This window comes from Perna viridis, chromosome 1 (assembly GCF_037379345.1).
Source record: "Perna viridis isolate PV_CMFRI_1.1 ecotype Kerala chromosome 1, ASM3737934v1, whole genome shotgun sequence".
In the NCBI taxonomy this organism is placed as follows: domain Eukaryota; kingdom Metazoa; phylum Mollusca; class Bivalvia; order Mytilida; family Mytilidae; genus Perna; species Perna viridis.
The window spans coordinates 70,893,913-70,912,262 of record NC_142445.1 but is presented as its reverse complement, the minus strand read 5'-3'; the positions used below and the strand labels follow the sequence as shown (position 1 = coordinate 70,912,262).

Below are 18,350 nucleotides of genomic sequence, written 5' to 3'. Positions count from 1 at the left end.
CAAAGTAACAAAAGCAAATGAGCAACTCGGACTCCACTAAAAACTGGTGTTTTTAAAGATCTAAATTACATGATGTCTTGTTTACCTACTATTTTGTTTTTCCACATTAATGACCTTTTAGGTTTTCTGATGCAGAATATCGACTTTGTCATTTGTAGACCAAGGGGAACCCTTTTCTAATCCTCAACTCCTCTGACACCGCGTAATGGAATTTTATGAAACTTCCTCAGATTCTATGTTACATGATGCCATTGTGCACCTTTTATTTTGTTTTCCCATCTGAATGCTTAAATTAGTTGTGAGGTATCCTGTATGGTTTCTGGGGATTGAAGCGGTGGTATCACCAAGTGAGCTTTGTTAATAGTTTTTCTAGAGTTATTCTTGCTAGTAATAAAATTCAAAGATAATAATATGGTGAAAAAGTCGTAGCATTTGTTCTGTGATATGTTCTGATAAAAAAAGGGTTAGAAAATTCCCTATTCATTATTTCTGAAAGTAAACGTCAATGATCATTAATAATACAATGTACATTCGTTTCCAGGAAAAAAATAAGAATATCATACAGAGTATGAAAAACAACATACATTGAAAATCAAGCAATAACCTGGACTATTTTCGGGAACAGATGTACCGATATCCTGTAGGGATTCGTTTATTCCTTTCCTAGAAACGTTTGAGGGTTGTTTCTTTGTAATTACTGTAGAATACAAAAAGTTTTTTTTCATAATAATGAAAAATTACATATTCTTATTGCTTAAAATATGATCATATGGTATTCATTGAAAGTTGAAGTTAAGATGTCATTACCACATGGTCCTCTTCAATTTCTTCAATGAAATAACCACAATAAGATTAAAAATTGGTTATGTATCGATAATTATACTGCCCTTCAACGATTCAAAGATGAGATTCACTGATCTATTGATCGATGGAACCGTAAAATGACACAAATTTTATCAGAAGCATAATATAAAAAATGTGGTTTAACGTCAATACAACGTTAGCAAAGTGTACTCTCTCTCTCTCTGTGTATGTGTGTGTGTGATTTTTTTAGACGTTACAACTCCTTTGTGTTGTGTTGTTTGATTTGATCTATATCTTTAGTTTTTTAATTGTTCCCAGATTTGAGTTGCAAGCGACATCTTCTTTTATGAGTCGTAATCATTCCACATAACATTGGTCATAACAACACACTTTGGTCGACAAATTCATAGTAGCAGCCATATATATTAAAGGGTATTGTTTTTATCATTCAACAACACATAGAATAGGTTGTTGTTTATTTCTGCTTTCCATCTCTTGTCTTGGTCCCTGGATTACATTCTCTTGATTACCGCTATAACCTTGGATCCCTTGATTACTCTTTCAACAGCCTTCTTTAATTCGACGGATTTGGGTTGCAGGGAATTTTTCAATTACTTCAATTAAAAAGGAATTAATTTATTTAGGGGTTCTAAAAGAGCAGACATTAACACACAAGACAATAACAAGATATGTTCAAATAATTGTAGAATTAATTTTGTTGATTCCTGTAATCTTATTCTTTCCAAATAATCGTCAAAGTATGTTTTTGAAGCAAAGAATCCGTGTTTACATAATATTCAATCATTAGAGGCTTTTGCAGCACAAAATATTGAGAAAGATGTAAAGTTTTAATTTTTAAAAAAATGGTTAAGAGTGTGGGGAGGTAGGCGACGATAACTTTTGAGGTAATGAGTCTACTCCTACTTTTATAATCAGATGTTCAGAAATTGTAAACCTTAGATTTACGTCCGAAAGTTCGACCTTTAAAGTAACGGTAAAATGAATAACGTAACAAACTTTGCAACTAACAAACAAAAGTTATGGCCAATCAAAAAAAAAACAACAAAAAAAACAAAAACAAAACAAAAACAAAAAAAAACAGGAGGAATTCTGTTGTACATTACTACTAGAGAAACTTTGTAGAGGGGTGATATTTAATTTCAAACTATTTGATATAGTTGCTGTTATTCATCTGAAACTAAAGATGTTTATGGACATCATGGACGAACTGATGATATAAAAATAAATGAACTTGACGATGTCGCCTTTGAATTTTCTATAGCAGCATATCTATAAATACTGCATACTATATCTTACGAAAATTAGTCGAAGAACTGTTGGTAACTATTGAATCTTACCTAGACCGAAAATCTAGATAGTTTCCACCTCCGTTTTAAGTTTCATTATTGCATGTATGGTGCTGACAAAGGCGTCATCGTCAGCGGCGTCCGTGTCGTCGCCGTCCATATTCACTTGATTTTCGTGCGATGACTAGTTTTTTTGGATTGTTATGAAATTTTTATATGATTTTACTGACCACTAAAGGAATGCTCCTATTTAATTTTGAGTTTATGGCCCCTACCGTTTTCAAATTAGAGCCATTCATGTAACTGACAGATACCACACTGTTGGTTTCTATTAATCTGAAAAGAAAAACTGATAGCTTTTTCAAGCTAACGTACATGAAGTGAAATGGTCAATACATAACACGAAATATCAAGTTTAACACATCCATGCAAGAACACCTTCAAGAAAGAAGCATTGTTATATGTATATGACTTGTCTTATGGTTATGGCAAGTCATAGTGGAATTTACTGATGTCAGTAGATATTTAGTAACATGTGTAAATCGATATTTATCAACATATGCATAAAACAACTATTTATATCAATAAATGGAGGAGTTTTCTAGACAATATAAACACATTCAAGACAAAACGTATGTATGTTCAAATGTGCTCTTCAAGCAATACCAGTCTGCGTCCAAACTGCCCTCGGGCAATACCAGTCTGTGTCCACACTTGTAAGTTAATATGAAACATGGTTAAAAATGCTTAATTATTCCAACCTAAATAGCATTTGTCTTATTCGTGCATTATGATTCGTTGTTCACCTTTTACGGTCTCAGTGATGAGTTTTTACAACAGTGTAAATTCCATGTACATATCGTAAACAACATGTCTACCATCGCTATCAAAACATAGAGCCGTTTAGAGGTTTAAAACGTATTATCTGCTTTATTCATTTTCACCATTGTATATTCAGAACAGTATTCATAATTATGGATGTGTGAAATCGGACCATCCATCACAAACCTGACATAAAAGTCATTCGGAATTTTATTTGTTTTGTAAGTGAGTGGTCCGATCTTACACATCGATAAATTATGGAAAAAACAATGTTTAATCCTATGATGAAAGAGCCAGGAATCAAAGATGCTTTGGGTAATCTTACATACGAATGTTGTACGTTAATCACTGATGACATCCTAGTTCACAAGTGATTTATGGCCTCGTTGAATATTCCTTCAAGTGAGAAGTCTGAGGGTTTACCTAATTTGTACTGGACTCCAAACTACATAAAAATTTACATAACAGGATCATCTACTTGTGTAGCGGTAGTGCTGTCTTTACGGCTCTCCAAGACTTAATTCACAGTGAAGGGATCCGGAGGACAACAAAAATACTGTGAATTCAAACTGTTTACTCGTGTATTGGTATAAATGTGGATTCTTAAAGAGTAATCAAGGGAACTAATGATAAGGTTTTAGCGGTAATCAAAAGAATGTAATCCAGGGACAAAGACCAGATATAGAAAACTCGATACATCTTGTAGCCAATCTTAAAGCTCTCTCCTTCTTTGAAGTTAACTGCCTTTTTAACATTATAAACAATCTTGCCCCACGATAAATTGAAAACCAATCTATGATATCATCCACAATGCATTTGTTTGCAAGAATGGTAATATTCACAAATTGTTGTTTTATGCTACGATTCTACATATTTTATTACTCCCGAACAAAAAGATAAAAATTGCTACACCGAGCAAAAGGTGATCAGTATGATAAAGTTTCTCATCGACCACATATTTGTCACTTTTGGAAGGGCAAATTTTCTGCAAAGTATTTGCATTCCAATGGGCATTAATTGTGCCCATATTCTAGCCGATCTACTTCTTATTTGTTATGAATCGGAGTTCCTTCACAATCATGTGATAGACAAAAAGGTTAAAGTGGCTAAATCCATTAATTCTCCATTAATAATTTTAAATTTGGAGAATGGATTCCGTTTTTTATCCACTTTAATCTTAACTTAAAGAAATACTGATACAGCTTCCTCCATGACATTCTAAAGCTTGATGTCAGTAGTCAACTCAGTACACAAATTTATATTAAAAAAAAAAACAAAAAAACGATTTTGATTGTAAAATTATAAGTATCATTTTTCTGTGCAATACAATATCAGCTTTTCCTACATATGGTGTTAAATTACTCGGTTTTAAAGGTCTGTCTTAGCTAGTAGCGAGTATTCTGACTCCTAAAGAGGCCACCGTTGCCTTAGAGACAGGCTTTGGGTCCAAGGTTGTAAGAAAATACGTCTCATACGCTGCCTAAAAAGAATTATTTCCAATATACATAGCAACCATGTTTCCAACCAACAGATTATAGAAGATGGATTTTCATAATGTCTACAAATTAATTTTTCTGTAGTTTTTACATGTTTATTATTACTTCATCTTGAAAAGGACACACCTTCCCTACATAGTTCAATACTTATTTTGAACAATCAATTTTTGTTTTATTTAATTATTTTCATTTTCATTTGTTTATTGTTAATAAATTTCGACTACTGAATTTACCGATTTTGACTTGTGTCACTTTTATGTTTCCTATTTTTTGTGAATTATGCCGGAAATAATGAAGAGAAATGGAAGCGTGAGGTTTAACGCACGATATGGAAGAGTGAGATTTAATGCGCTATTAACCCTCTTTAACCAGTCGTTATCAGTGGTGGTTTCCAAATTATCGGTTTTTACCCAGTTATTGCCATTTGTTATACCGACTTTCGACTACTGCCTAGAATTTATTAGTTTAGTAATTTGTTTCTATCCTTCATTTCACATATTTTCATATTTTCGATGTTTTTAAGATATGTGTCTTAGACCGCACAAGAGCACACAACAACATGGTTTGTTTAATACAGATTGATATTGTTCTAAAGACTGACAATTAGAAATAAAAATAACATCAGATAAAGCCACTAAATTTAGTACTATTGAAACGCAATATCTAAATTACGATTGTTACTTGTTGGTAGTAATAGCCAGTATGAAAAAAAAAATCAAATATTTTAAGATGTTTTAACGACCAAGCATAGCAATTTTTTTGCAGGAAGAATTACAAAACAATTTTAGAAATTTAGAAAAGACGTATGACAAATGTTCTACGCATTACAAGAGTTAGACTCTGTATTGAGTGACCGAAGAGTATATAGATTAACTCTGGCCATACTCCAGCAGTATTCATTCAGTGGGCAGAAGAAATCTTTGAGTTGGCAAATCCAGGACAAAAGGAAACAACTAAAGAGAGTAAAAGAAACATTGAGGATTGAAACTATTGATACCATATACTCTATTATTACTATCCAAAGCAATACATGAACAAACTAAATAATACGAAATATATTTACATTATCGAGCTATTTCTTTGATATTTATACTTATTTTATATGTGTAGACTAGTAAAGAAGTTAAGAGACTTCCGTTCTCTTTGCAGTTCTCACATAAAAGCTACAAATAAAAACTTCAGTTTATACCTGTTTCAGGTGAAGTAGCCGCTGGTAAAACAAGTCTTGTGAATTATTTTCTGAGAGACCTGTTGATCAAGGCGTCTGAACCAAGGTAGCTTGTGAAGTTTGTAACAGCGATTTCAGACGAGTAGAAGTACACTGTGTTGATGGTACTTACACAGAGAAGTTACTGGAGAACGACCCTGATAGCAAAAACTGGAACTGGTTGTCAGAAGTGGTAGAGGATGGGAATTTGTGACAGCACCAACTCGACAGTTACAAGTATTACGACCTGTTGATTTATTTGAAGTATATATTCATTATTAATTTCTTGAATGATTGACAAACGTATGATAACTTGCTTCTTGCATGATATTTTCTTAAGTTCTACCAACCAATGTATTGTATTTGTTCGTATTCTATTGTAAGTTCGTTTCACGTTCGGTCATGTTAATTAGATTTTGATATGCTTACATCTATTTCGTATAAACTTCTCTTAAGTAATATTACTTGTAATACAGTAATGCATTGTGTTGAATTAACTTACTATTCCATATTTATATCGACAATGCTGAAATAATTCATTTGCAGGATTCTGTTCTGATAAAAAGTATAGGAAATGACGATGTAAGTATCACATATAAAATATTATATCTCCATAACAAAAATAACTTCTAGTTAAATTAGACTAGCAAACTCCTTAGCTAGACCTTGTAACTAAACATAATGGCTAATTAACAGTTATCTATAAATAACTTGGCGGATACAGGGGGAGTGAGCAGGGGATTTGCTTCCCTCCTTTTTACTGAAAAAATGGCCATTTTCGTGTGTAAAATTGACAAAAACGGGCAAATAATGTCCTAACCCCCATTTTTATTACAGAACCACGGCTTGTGCACCCACCTTTTTAAAATGTCTGGATCCACCCTTGTAATAAATGCATCAAATAAAATCAATTAAAAATAAACAGCGATCGACTTACCCTTTGACATCCTCTTCTTAAATATCATTACAAGGCATAAATAAGGGGAAACAAGTGAATAGCTAATCTTATGAGGCTGACTTTATAGTTGATCTGATCCAAAAGAAGGAACATCGTTTAGCTAGATCCTTTAATGTCAGTTTCCGCTATATAGGTCTCAGTATTGTATTAATTTTCCCATAGAATTCTATAGTGAAGTGCATATTTTTAAGATTAAAAAAAATATATATATGTAAATTGATTCAATAAAACTTTCAGTTATGTAGCATTTCTAAGGACATCTGAAAAAAAATTTCCCGCAAAGAAATAGGGTGAGTCCACGAAGATTGGACAGAAAAGTAGTCTTGAACTATAAATAGCCATTTTCTCTACTTTCACTTTCGTTTTGCTCTCATCAAACCAACCTTTTCAGTGGAACATTTTCATATTATTATATTAGATTTTCTTTTAAAAAAGTTTGTCATCTTATAGTGTGATCTTTGCTCTATTTTATAAGTCATTGTTCATATCTTTTGACAAAACATTAGTTTGTAGAGAGGCAAAAAGAAAATGCACTATATTTTTATAGCATCCATGTGTTGACGTACACCCGCTCAGGGATATGCAAAGCAATACTGGTACCTATAGACGACGTATTATCGCTAAACAATCCTTGCTTCGGGGATTTTATACAAAGAACTTGAGATTAAGGATGTTGCAGACGCTGTGAAGTCAGGCTTAGAGATCGATGGTAAAGGAAAATATTGACCGAACTATACGACAGACGCGATGACTTTTCATTCCGTATTGTCAACTTTCCTTTTATCTGTGGGAACATCCCTTCAGCACCTGCGTATGGAGTTTTCATATCACGACTCATACGTTATGCCAGAGCTTCCCATAACTAAGCAGACTTTTTGTGCCGGGCTAGACTCCTAACAATGATACTTCTGGAACAGGTTTATAAATGCTACAAGTCGTCAATACAGAAGTTTTATGGGCGTCATCATGAACTCGTGGATTGTTACGGTATATTCATGTGCACCATGAAAACTGAGTTGTTCAACGTGTCATAGTTTTCCTTTCCTCTTTCGTCTACGCTGGACTTGACTTTCTTATGATGAGCAACGTGGCGGGTGTTTCTAGAAAAGCAGAGGATGCTTATCTTAACGATGGATCTGGTCCATTCCCCCAGTTTTTTTTCAGTGGAGTCCGAATTGCTCATTTACTTTTGTTACTTAGCATGTATTATTTTGGTTATTTTATATTCTTTGTTGTGTGTGTCTGTTTTTCATGTCTGGTCTTTGTCACTGGATTACTCTTGAGATTTCTGCTAGAATCTTGGTTTCATTGGTTACCCTTTTCATTGCATTAAATTACTAGCGTATTGGACACCACTATAACAATATAAAAAATCTTTTAACATACAAGTGCACGGAATCTGTACTTAAAAATGAAAATGCTTGATTTGTTTGTATTCATTTCCAAAAAGGTCAGATCTGTTTGTTTCTAACTCTCTATTTCAAGGATTTAATTTCCAGGATAAACCTGGTGTAGAATCAAAAACTCCTATGGTAAGTTTGGTTCTATCAAAATATTTGTTTGAGAACGTTACTTAAGAAAATGTTATTTTCTTCAAGGTATTACTCCAATGCCTATTGCATACATACAATATCTAATACACAACGTTGCCCCTATCTACTTAAGTAATATAAAAAATGAACTAAGGGTGAAAACGAAACAAGACATAGAGAGGCCACAAATTCCTGACTTGGGACAGGCGCAAAAAAAAAGAGACCGGGTCAAGTTCTTTGGCGTGATCACAACCCTCCCCCTTTAAAATCTGGCCACTGTGGAAAAATATTACACAACTGAACACACCTAAAAATCAGTTCAAAAAGCTCCGAGTCTCTTGTTACAACGGAAATAAAGAAACTCAATATGAATTACACAATTGTACAAAATAAGGACTACTAGCAGTTAATTTGTTCTTTCTTTAAATAGAGGCATAAGATCCAGTCAGTTGTACTTAAGGACTACATGGAATGATACAGACACTATCAGCAATGATAAATGACAGATGTAATGAATGGTGATGTTGATGGTTTCCTATTTGTAATTGATCATTCCTTAAATAATGGAATAAACGAATCTACGGTATGTAGCTATCGGCTAAGGTGTCGGGAATATCTACGGTATGTAGTGATCGGTTAAGGTGTCGGAAATATCTACGGTATGTAGCGATCGGTTACGGTATCGGGAATATCTTCGAGAATATCTACAGTATGTAACGATCGATTAAGGTGTCGGGAATATTTACGGTATGTGGCGATCGGTTAGGGTATTGGGAATATCCACAGTATGTATACTACGGTATGTAGCGATCAGTTAAGGTGTCGGGAATATCTATGGTATGTAGCGATCGGTTACGGTATCGGGAATATCTACGGTATGTAGCGATCGGTAAAGGTGTCAGGAATATCTACGGTATGTAGCGATCGGTTAGGGTATTGGGAATATCTACGGTATGTAGCGATCGGTTAAGGTGTCGGGAATATCTACGGTATGTAGCGATCGGTTACGGTATCGGGAATATCTACGGTGTGTAGCTATCGGTTGCGGTATCGGGTATTATTTTTCGGAGGGGAGACGTACTGAAACCAATATATCAATATATTTTTTTATATCAATTTGATTTTCATATCAATTACTTAGAACAAGACAAATCAATAACAAAGTCTACAGAGATGAAGTATATCAATGAAAAAGACGAATAAATCAATGACAAAATCTACAGAGATGAAGCAAATCAATGAAAAAAACGAATCAAATCAATGACAAAGTCTACAGAGATGAAGTAAATCCATGAAAAAAACGAATCAAATCAATGACAAGTCTACAGAGATGAAGCAAATCAATGAATTAAACTAATGACAAAGAAAAATCTAATCAATGACTTAGACAATTTAAATAAAAAACCAAACAAAATGAATGGAATTCATTTAAGTCCATGAAACAGAAGAAAATAAAACTTAAAAGGAAAATAAGTATGTTACATCGGCTTGGTTGACACATGTAAAACAAATTAATGACAAAGACTAACGAATCAATCCTTGTCACAACTTTCAGACCTGGGTCCTGGTTTCGATTCTGACAAAGCTTTGTTTATTTGTAACAAATGGGATTTGGTGTCAAAAACGACCATAAAAGAGAAGAGCTTCAGCGAGCAACATCAGAAAAGATTCGTACTAAGTGGCCATTAGCCCAGGGAAACCAGAGTTTACCATTCTCTCGTTTTGACAAGGTATATGTTTAGAAAATACTAGACTGTATGAACAAACCAAGAATCACCAAACTATAACATATATAGATTATTAGTGCTTAATAGAAGACTGATTAAGTGCAACACAGGGAAACGTCGTGCTATCGTGTTATTGCGTTCAGAGAAATATATATTTTATTTCTTTTTAAATCTTCAAGTAATTTTTGGCCCTATGTTAATTTTTATTGCATGTTTTAATGCTGTTTGATACTAGTATCAAGTTCAAGATCAAATTCTTAAATATATAATAAGTTATTGATTACGACGTGTGTTTTATGGTGATATTTTGTTTGTCTAAACTAAGGTATTCTGAAAAAAGACAATATCTGGTGATATAGAAGAAAATTATGAAATTCTGAAATTCCTATGTTTCCGATTTTATAGTAATTGTCCCCGAAAAGGAAAATCTAAGAGTCGGAATTGATCAGATATGTTGGGTACATCATTATCCTAATTATGAATGCATAAAATATGAGTTATACAATGTCAGTATGCTGTGAATGAGAATTCTGTTTGATACTGAGACCAGTTTTCTAGGGGTATAAGTAATATATTTTACATTTTTGGAAAATCCTTTTTTTTTTTTTTTGAAAATTAGTTTTTCGTGGTTCAGTTATGTAGAAAATTAAGTTATCTGTCGAATGATACAAAATTTGAGACGTTTCAGTTGAGTAATAACTTGAAGAGTCGAATTTATGTGACTTTTGACCGAAAAATCGAAAATCCTATTTTTTGAATTTTTTGAAACAGAAAATACCAAAATAAGCCATTTTTGTCCTTGAAGCCACGACAGAAATTGACCTAGGCATCACATGAAAATCTTGCTAAAAATCACAATTTGCGGTAGCACTCGCATGCAACCGCAATCAATACCATTGTGAAAATGGAAAAGAGTGAAACGTGAAATGGAAAGGAGTAAAAATAACCATGAAATTGATAGTTAATCAAACAGCATGCAAGGGAAATTTTGCATCTTCCATTTCATTTATAGCAATCCGTGTAATATTTACGCACTATTTAATGACTTCTTTCTTCGGACTGTTGATCACGTGGTGAAAAATTGTTACAGTCACCGGCCATCTCATGCATAAAAATATCTCACGGGACCTTAGTAGAAAAATTTTTGAAGCTGAAGGGGACGCCAAACGGGAAATAGTTTGATTAGATAAGGTGGGTTACTGCACGAAAGCACTCCCTAGTGTAGACACAATTCTTCCATTACAAATACTATTTGCGAACAAGTTTTGATTATCTTGAGGGAAAGAATGGATATTTTTTTCTGTATCTGTAGCCCCCGCTAGTACCCTCGCGTCATCCCGCCATCTTGGATTTCTCCAGTTGAGCATCAAGACAAATCTAAATATATTCTTTAATTTGCCGGACAATTTTTAGATGTAGACTTAAAATAGGTAAAGAATAGTATTTGAGAGACAAAGTCCTATATATTTTAATATTGAAGGGAAAATGAATCCTTTTTTCTGCCAGTCAACCCGTTAGTACAGTACTTTCGCGTCATCCCGCATGCATTTCAACAGACGAGCACCATTCATGTCAAATCTTCTGTATTAATTCTGTTTAATTTATCTTTCATTGATGTACAATATTTGTAAAATGTTCTTTGTACTCTGTTAGTTTATGATAAATAGGTATGAATCTATCGTGAGCTCATAGTCCTGATAATTTACCTTATTTTTTTTTGCTGTGTAATGTATGGTTATATTCATGTTACAAACTTTTGGAAGGTTTGAACTTTTTGAATCAGTTTATAATTATGCAACAACAGCGGAAGTATAGGTATTGCATGCTATACTTACATTGTATGTACCAACCAATAGTTGTAACATGTATCATTCTTTCTCCGATGCAGTCATTTCCAGAATGAAATATGGAAAATTATAAGTAAAAAGAACTAATTTTACTGCGTTAGCTATCTTTTTTTTGAAAGATAAGACTTGTTTACACTGTGTTACTTGTAAACAGTACAAAAACCTAGTTTCAATTGATGTATTCATTTCATTGTTCGTCGTCTTAATACATATACACATATTTACAATTAACAACACATGTTGAAAACTGTGTATCGTACTTATTATTTACCAAAAGTTTTCAGTTTCTGTGTATTCAAAATATTTTGACAGCATTGCATTTAATAGGGATGGGACTTGCTAGTTATCTGATTTAGCCATTAAACAAATATATGGGGTCCATTAGTAATGAAAGATACAAGTTGTTTGGAAGACATGAAAATACAGATTGTTTCCATCACAGTCTTTAATACTTTTATTGCGCCTCTCAGGACTGCTTCATTTTATGACTCTGTTAGTAACTCTATTTAGTAGAGGTGAAAGAACCCTGGTTTTGGGTGAACTACTATGATGATGCTTTGGTCTGATTGTATGGTCATAATTCATTTTGAAAGTAATTAGACAGCAAAAATGGCAAATTTACATGCTTTGACACAGGAACACAGGATTCAACAGTGGTTTAACTAAAGAGTCTTTGTCCATGTAAAAAAAAACCAAAAAAAAACATGGAAGAGTGAATTAACATGTATATTTTTAAATGTGTATCGTCAAATCAACTCAAGAAGCCATTGTTGCTCAGTTAATAAACGGTCCTTGAAAAAAAATTCTTCTAAGAGAATGGTAAAAATATTACTTTTCCTAGTTTAAAATATTACAATCCTTTTTTATGACTAGAAATGTGATTGTGCAGTAAGAAACAGAGCAAACTATGAAGGCTTCATTGACTCAGTACTTCAGTATTTTGATTAATGAAGTATTATTAGTGTTTTGACATCGAAAAATATGTCGATTTAAGCGATATTTCGGCGGGGTAGGTGTACTGTTTTTCAATTTACCGCAAAACCCTAAGTGTTACTGCAACTTTCTTGGTACCATTGTAAAGCTGAGACAATGGTCTGAGCCCACTTACTAAATGATTTAGCCCTAATATCAGTAGCGTTTGACGCGTGTCGCAGAAATGCATACGTGTGTCTAAACTATTACCAGATTAATATATTCACTTTCAGTATGACGAGTGCTGCTGGCGGAGCTAAATATGCTTACCCTTCGGGGGCACCTGATGTTACTCCCGATTTTTGTGGAAATTCATATTGTTATTGCTTTGGTTTTTTGTGTAGCGTCTTGTTTCATTTATCTTCAGTTTTATTTTTTAACACTGTTGTCTACATTGTGTATGTAGATCGTCCCTGTCTCTTGTGTTCGCGGTTAGGCCATGTGTTGATTTTGACGTATTTGAATCTTGCCGCTGTTAACGCTTCGGAATTTTCTGCCGATATTTGGCATATTGTTTTCTTCCCGTTCACTCCTGCCCTTCTTATCCGTTAATATTTTACTTAATATACTCTAATATATACCTAACGTCAACTTATTACAAGTTAAGCCCATAGAATTAATATACTCGAGAAAACTATTCTAGGGCTTAAATTAAAACCTAGTTTATAATTGGATAAAATTCAGGCGTAATGTGTACGTCATATGACGTCTTTTCGGCAGTGTTACCACGTTAATGGCTGTATTGTAAAAAAATATTAAAATGTAATTTTGCAAACGATTTAAAAAACAATGCTTATAAAAAAATCGAGCAGCATGCAAGAACATACACATCAGTAAATGGTCTATTACATACAGTACAAGCACCAGGTGTAGAGTATGGTGTAACTGTCCATAGTTTTGTCTGGTATAAATCCAAGATGTCTATGCTTATTATCATTTAGAAACGAAAAAAGTATTGTCATAAATATAGTTTTTGATACATAAGTTGTATCCATTTTGCAAAATATTTGAAAGAACATCAATTTCCGCTGATATATGTGCGTCTCTATTGGGTATATCCCTAGAATACTTTGACACATATCAGAACGAGTTAATGTGGGAATATTCAGAATACGTTTTACGATGAAGTGTTGAGACCTGTTTAGTACAGAAACATCATTAAATCTCATTTTGGACCACATTTCGAAGCCATACAACACAGTCGGCAGAACAACGGTTTTATATAAATTTATAAGTACAGACGGATTCGTAGTTTTAGCTGATATTCCGTTCAAGGCAAAGTATGCGTTTCTTCTCTTCCTACATGCATTCTGTGTTCTATCAGTCGATTTTAATTTTGAGTTTATGTCAATCCGTAAGTGAATATAACTTTCTGCAAAAGGTACAAGTTCTTCACCTATACGCCATGAATACTGCACCAATCATTTAGACAAACTATGTGAAAATTGCATAATATTCGATTTACTTGCATTAAAAATAAATCTCCATCGTTTAGAGTATTCATAACAGATATCAAGCATCATTTTGCAGATGCAAAAGAGATGTGCTAATATATGTTATATCGTCTGCAAGTGCAGGGCACAACTGGTCACGTTGAACATGTCACTGTTTCAATTCTCACTCACAAATAAGGTCATTTATAAATACAATATACAATAAACCTGATAAAAAACCCCTTGACAAATTCCTTCATCTACGGAGAAAAAGTCAGACTTACATTGATTAACAATTACTGCACTCTTTGTATCAATATCACAGTCATTAATTAAAGACCATATTTTCCCTTTAACACCCAATTTATGCAATTTAACCATGACACCCCTTCTCCAGACCGTATCAAATGCCTTACGACTATCAAGGAAAGCTACATACACATTGCTAGACATTTCTATGTTGTGACATATTGAAAGAAGTAGTACAACCTAAATGCCACTGAAACCCTTGCTGTTGTCTATTGAGAAATGTCAGAATTAACTTCTACTGAAATAACCTGGCAACACAACGATGACTACACTGTAATTCCGGACATCTACTCGGGGTTGGTCATACATTTTAACCTTTGTACTTTAAAAAATAACAAATTTAAAAGCCCATAACCCGGTAAAATACTACCTCTATGACAGCTTCATATGACTGCACGGTTGAACCCTGAAAAGAGTAATCAAGGGAACCAAGGTTATAGCGGTAATCAAAAGAATGTCATCCAGGGACAAAGACCAGACATGGAAAACAGACATTCACAACAAAGAACATAAAGTAACTAAAATCATACATACGAAGTAACAAAAGTAAATGAGCAACTCTGACTCCACACTAAAAACTGGGAGCATGGACCAGGTGCACCGGTAGGGTAAGCGTCCTCTCCTTTTCTAGACACAACCGACGAGTTGCTCATAACAAGTCAAGTCCGGGGTAGACAAACGAGGAAAGGAAAACTATGACCCGTTGAATAAATCAGTTCTCATGGTGCAGATGGATACACCATAACGATCCCCGAGTTCATGATGACGACCATAAAACTTCTGTAGTGATGACTTCAATGTTGTAGCAACATAACCTGTTCCAGAAGCTTATTTGTTAGAGTTCTAGCGCAATACAAAAAGTCTGCGTAGTTTCGGCAAACTCTGGCAGAACGTATGAGTTGTGATATGAACATTCCATACGCAGGTGCTGAAGGGATGTTGCCACAAATGAAAGGAAAGTTGACAATTCTAAATGAATCTACTTTAATACTTAAAGTTTACTTATCATTTTGTTTGGTTAAATTTCCGATTTATAGAAAACCGTCACATTATGACTTTATGTACATGTTATTGTGTGTAAATAAATTATGAACTGTACAAGTACGACGGGTCCGTCAAGTCTACATTTGTTAAATCAAGTATGTTTTATACATGTACAAAAGTACATTAAATGTAACCCGGTTAATCGGCTTTTGAAATCAAAACACTTAAATACATGTATGAACACGAACAAAATCTTAACTTGACACACCTGTTGATTATTTTTCAGGTTTCTGTATATATGTACATGTATTTGTATTACTCAAGATTCTCCCTCAGTATTATTTCTCCATTGAGAATGGTAAAATTTGATTTTCAACATTTGAGCTTTAGCATAATAAGTGCAAAAATAGTTTAGGAAATTGAAATGAGATTGTAATTATAATCTCCTTTTCTGATCTCATTTTATTATGATATTTTACACATATGTACATGCAAGTTAAAATACATTGCACATGGAATGTTCTTTTAAAATGTTTCATAGCCATAGTGATGTCAGATGATGTTTTCCTCAGAATATTCAATAGACATTGATTTTGAATTACACAGTTCGATTTACTGTATATGATTATAGATGTAGAGTAACACCATACACCAAATCAACAAATGCAGGCATTGATATACAACTACATGTATGTTAAAAAAACATTTTTGATTATTTTTGTAAAGTATTAGAATAAATGTCGACTCTTTTTCTTAAATTTGCAGATAGACAAATATGGACGGATCGCTTTTCTGTTAAAAGGATGAGGGTTTTGTTTAGTATCATGACTTTAATACTACACACGTAAAAGTAACTAAGGTTTATTAAATTGTGAAGATTTACAAAATTATTAATTAATGAAATAGAGATTCTAAAGAAAAGTCAATGACAGTGTTTTGAAATACTGAATGTACATACACGTTACGTTGGTTCTGAAACAAAACGATACTGGCAGTGCCTCTGGAAATATTTTATACAGCTGCAAAACAAGTACTACAGTATACAGTTTTTGTCCAAGGAAACATTTTTTCAGGCTATAAATGTATATAACTATTTAGAAGTTGATTAAAATTGTTTGATACAAGTTTTAGCTTAGAATTTTGCTTTTGAAGTGTTAACTGTGAGTTAGTATCGATGAATGTAGCCTTAAAGTCCTTCATATACCGGTAATATAATTTTGTTTCGTAAGAATTTCATATGTCATCTGTTGAGTACATCACTGTAGGGGGAATTTTTTTCCCATTATGGAGTTTTATTCTCTTTTCCTAGAGAACTGTTTAACTAGGACTAATGTAAAAACAAAGACCTTATAGATATAAATTCTTAGCAAATCACTCGCAACTAAGTTGGTCTTAAGGACGAGTAATTGACAGGCTTTTCAAGGAATTGAAAATGGAGCATTCCCAAATATATATATGTATATGAGAGAAATGCTCTTATTTGATTTTGAGTTTATGGCCCCTACCATTTTAAATAAAAACCATCCATGTAACTGGCAGATACTACACTGTAGGTTTCTGTTAATCTAAAAAACTGAGAGTTCAGAATTTTATCAAGCGGAATGGCCAATCCTTAAACATGACACAGCAAATTCAACACATCCATGCACCTTCAAGGAGGAAGCATTGTAATATGTATATGACTTCTCCTATGACAATCCATAGTGGAATTTGTTTCCCATTTAGATGTTTAGTATCTCATGTTAATGGATATTTATCAACATGTGCATAATTCAATTATTGATATCAATAAATGGAGAAGTTTTCTAGACAATGCAAACACGTTCAGACAAAACGTATGTATTTTCAAATTGCTCTTTGGGCAATACCAGTCTGCATCCATACTTGCCCCTCGGGCAATACCAGTCTTGTGTCCACACTTGTTTAATAGAAAAAAATGTTGACTAACGTGTTGAAAATAGTACACAGATGTATAACACTGAACATTTGCCAATTAATCTTAAAGGTAAATTATTCCCATTGAAATCATGTTCAATTATAAAAAAAATTTATAGAAGTCATCTTTTATACCTCTTTTACTTGTATAAGCTGTATTGCTTTACATCATAGAGTGGGGGTACTGCAGGGGTAAATATATTTCATCCATATAGTTCCACTTTTAAAAGTACAGACATGATTTCATGGAAACGCTGTCTGCCATTAGATAGCCTCTCTTCCGAACACTGATTTACGACTTAGAGAGACAGAGTTCCGCGGGGGGGGGGGGGGGTGCATTTCATCCATATTTTTTTTAAGTTGCTACCGTAATAATTATATAAAAATGTTTTCGCTTGCTAAAGTACATAAATGATTTTTCATGAACAAATAATAGCCAAGGACGTTAAGAAATCCCTCAGTCAGTAATGATCATGTACTACAAATACCACATTGGAGTGCAAATTCTTGAGTATATATTCTTAGCACGAAAACGGCAACTTACATGAACAGTCAGCCGTTCGTCAGTGTCACCCATATCGTTCGTTTGATTGGTTAACACTGCGATACGAAACTGTTTGGGGATTTTTGTGGTTTATATTCACAAAGATAGTCATATTATATCCTCGAGGCTACTTTGTCTTAGCTTTATAATGAACGAAATGAAGCGTGTAACGGATATACGGAAAGTGCTGTCTTTTCACAGGGTTATGTTGCTCCAAGATTGAAGTCATTACTACAGAAGTTTTATTGTCGTCATCATGAACTCGTGAATCGTTACGGTGTATCCATCTGCGCTATGAAAACTGATTTGTTCAACGTGTCAGTTTTCCTTCCCTCTTTCCCAGATTTGACTTTTTATGAGCAACTCGGTGGGTGTTTCTAGAGAAGCTTATAATCCTATCGGCGCACCTGGTCCATGCTCCCACTTTTTCGTGAAGTCGGAATTGCTCATTTACTTTTGTTTCTTTGTATGTA

General features: G+C 33.6%; 1 long non-coding RNA gene across 1 annotated transcript; it reads left to right on the top strand.

Annotated features, from left to right (window-relative positions):
• The first annotated feature begins 5,760 nt into the window (after positions 1 to 5,760).
• On the top strand, positions 5,761 to 16,478 carry LOC148630229 (uncharacterized). The gene is made up of 6 exons (XR_015919111.1): positions 5,761 to 5,900; positions 6,183 to 6,218; positions 7,142 to 7,303; positions 8,557 to 8,709; positions 9,682 to 9,856; positions 16,164 to 16,478. It is a non-coding gene; the product is annotated as an uncharacterized LOC148630229 (long non-coding RNA).
• Positions 16,479 to 18,350: the final 1,872 nt, after the last annotated feature.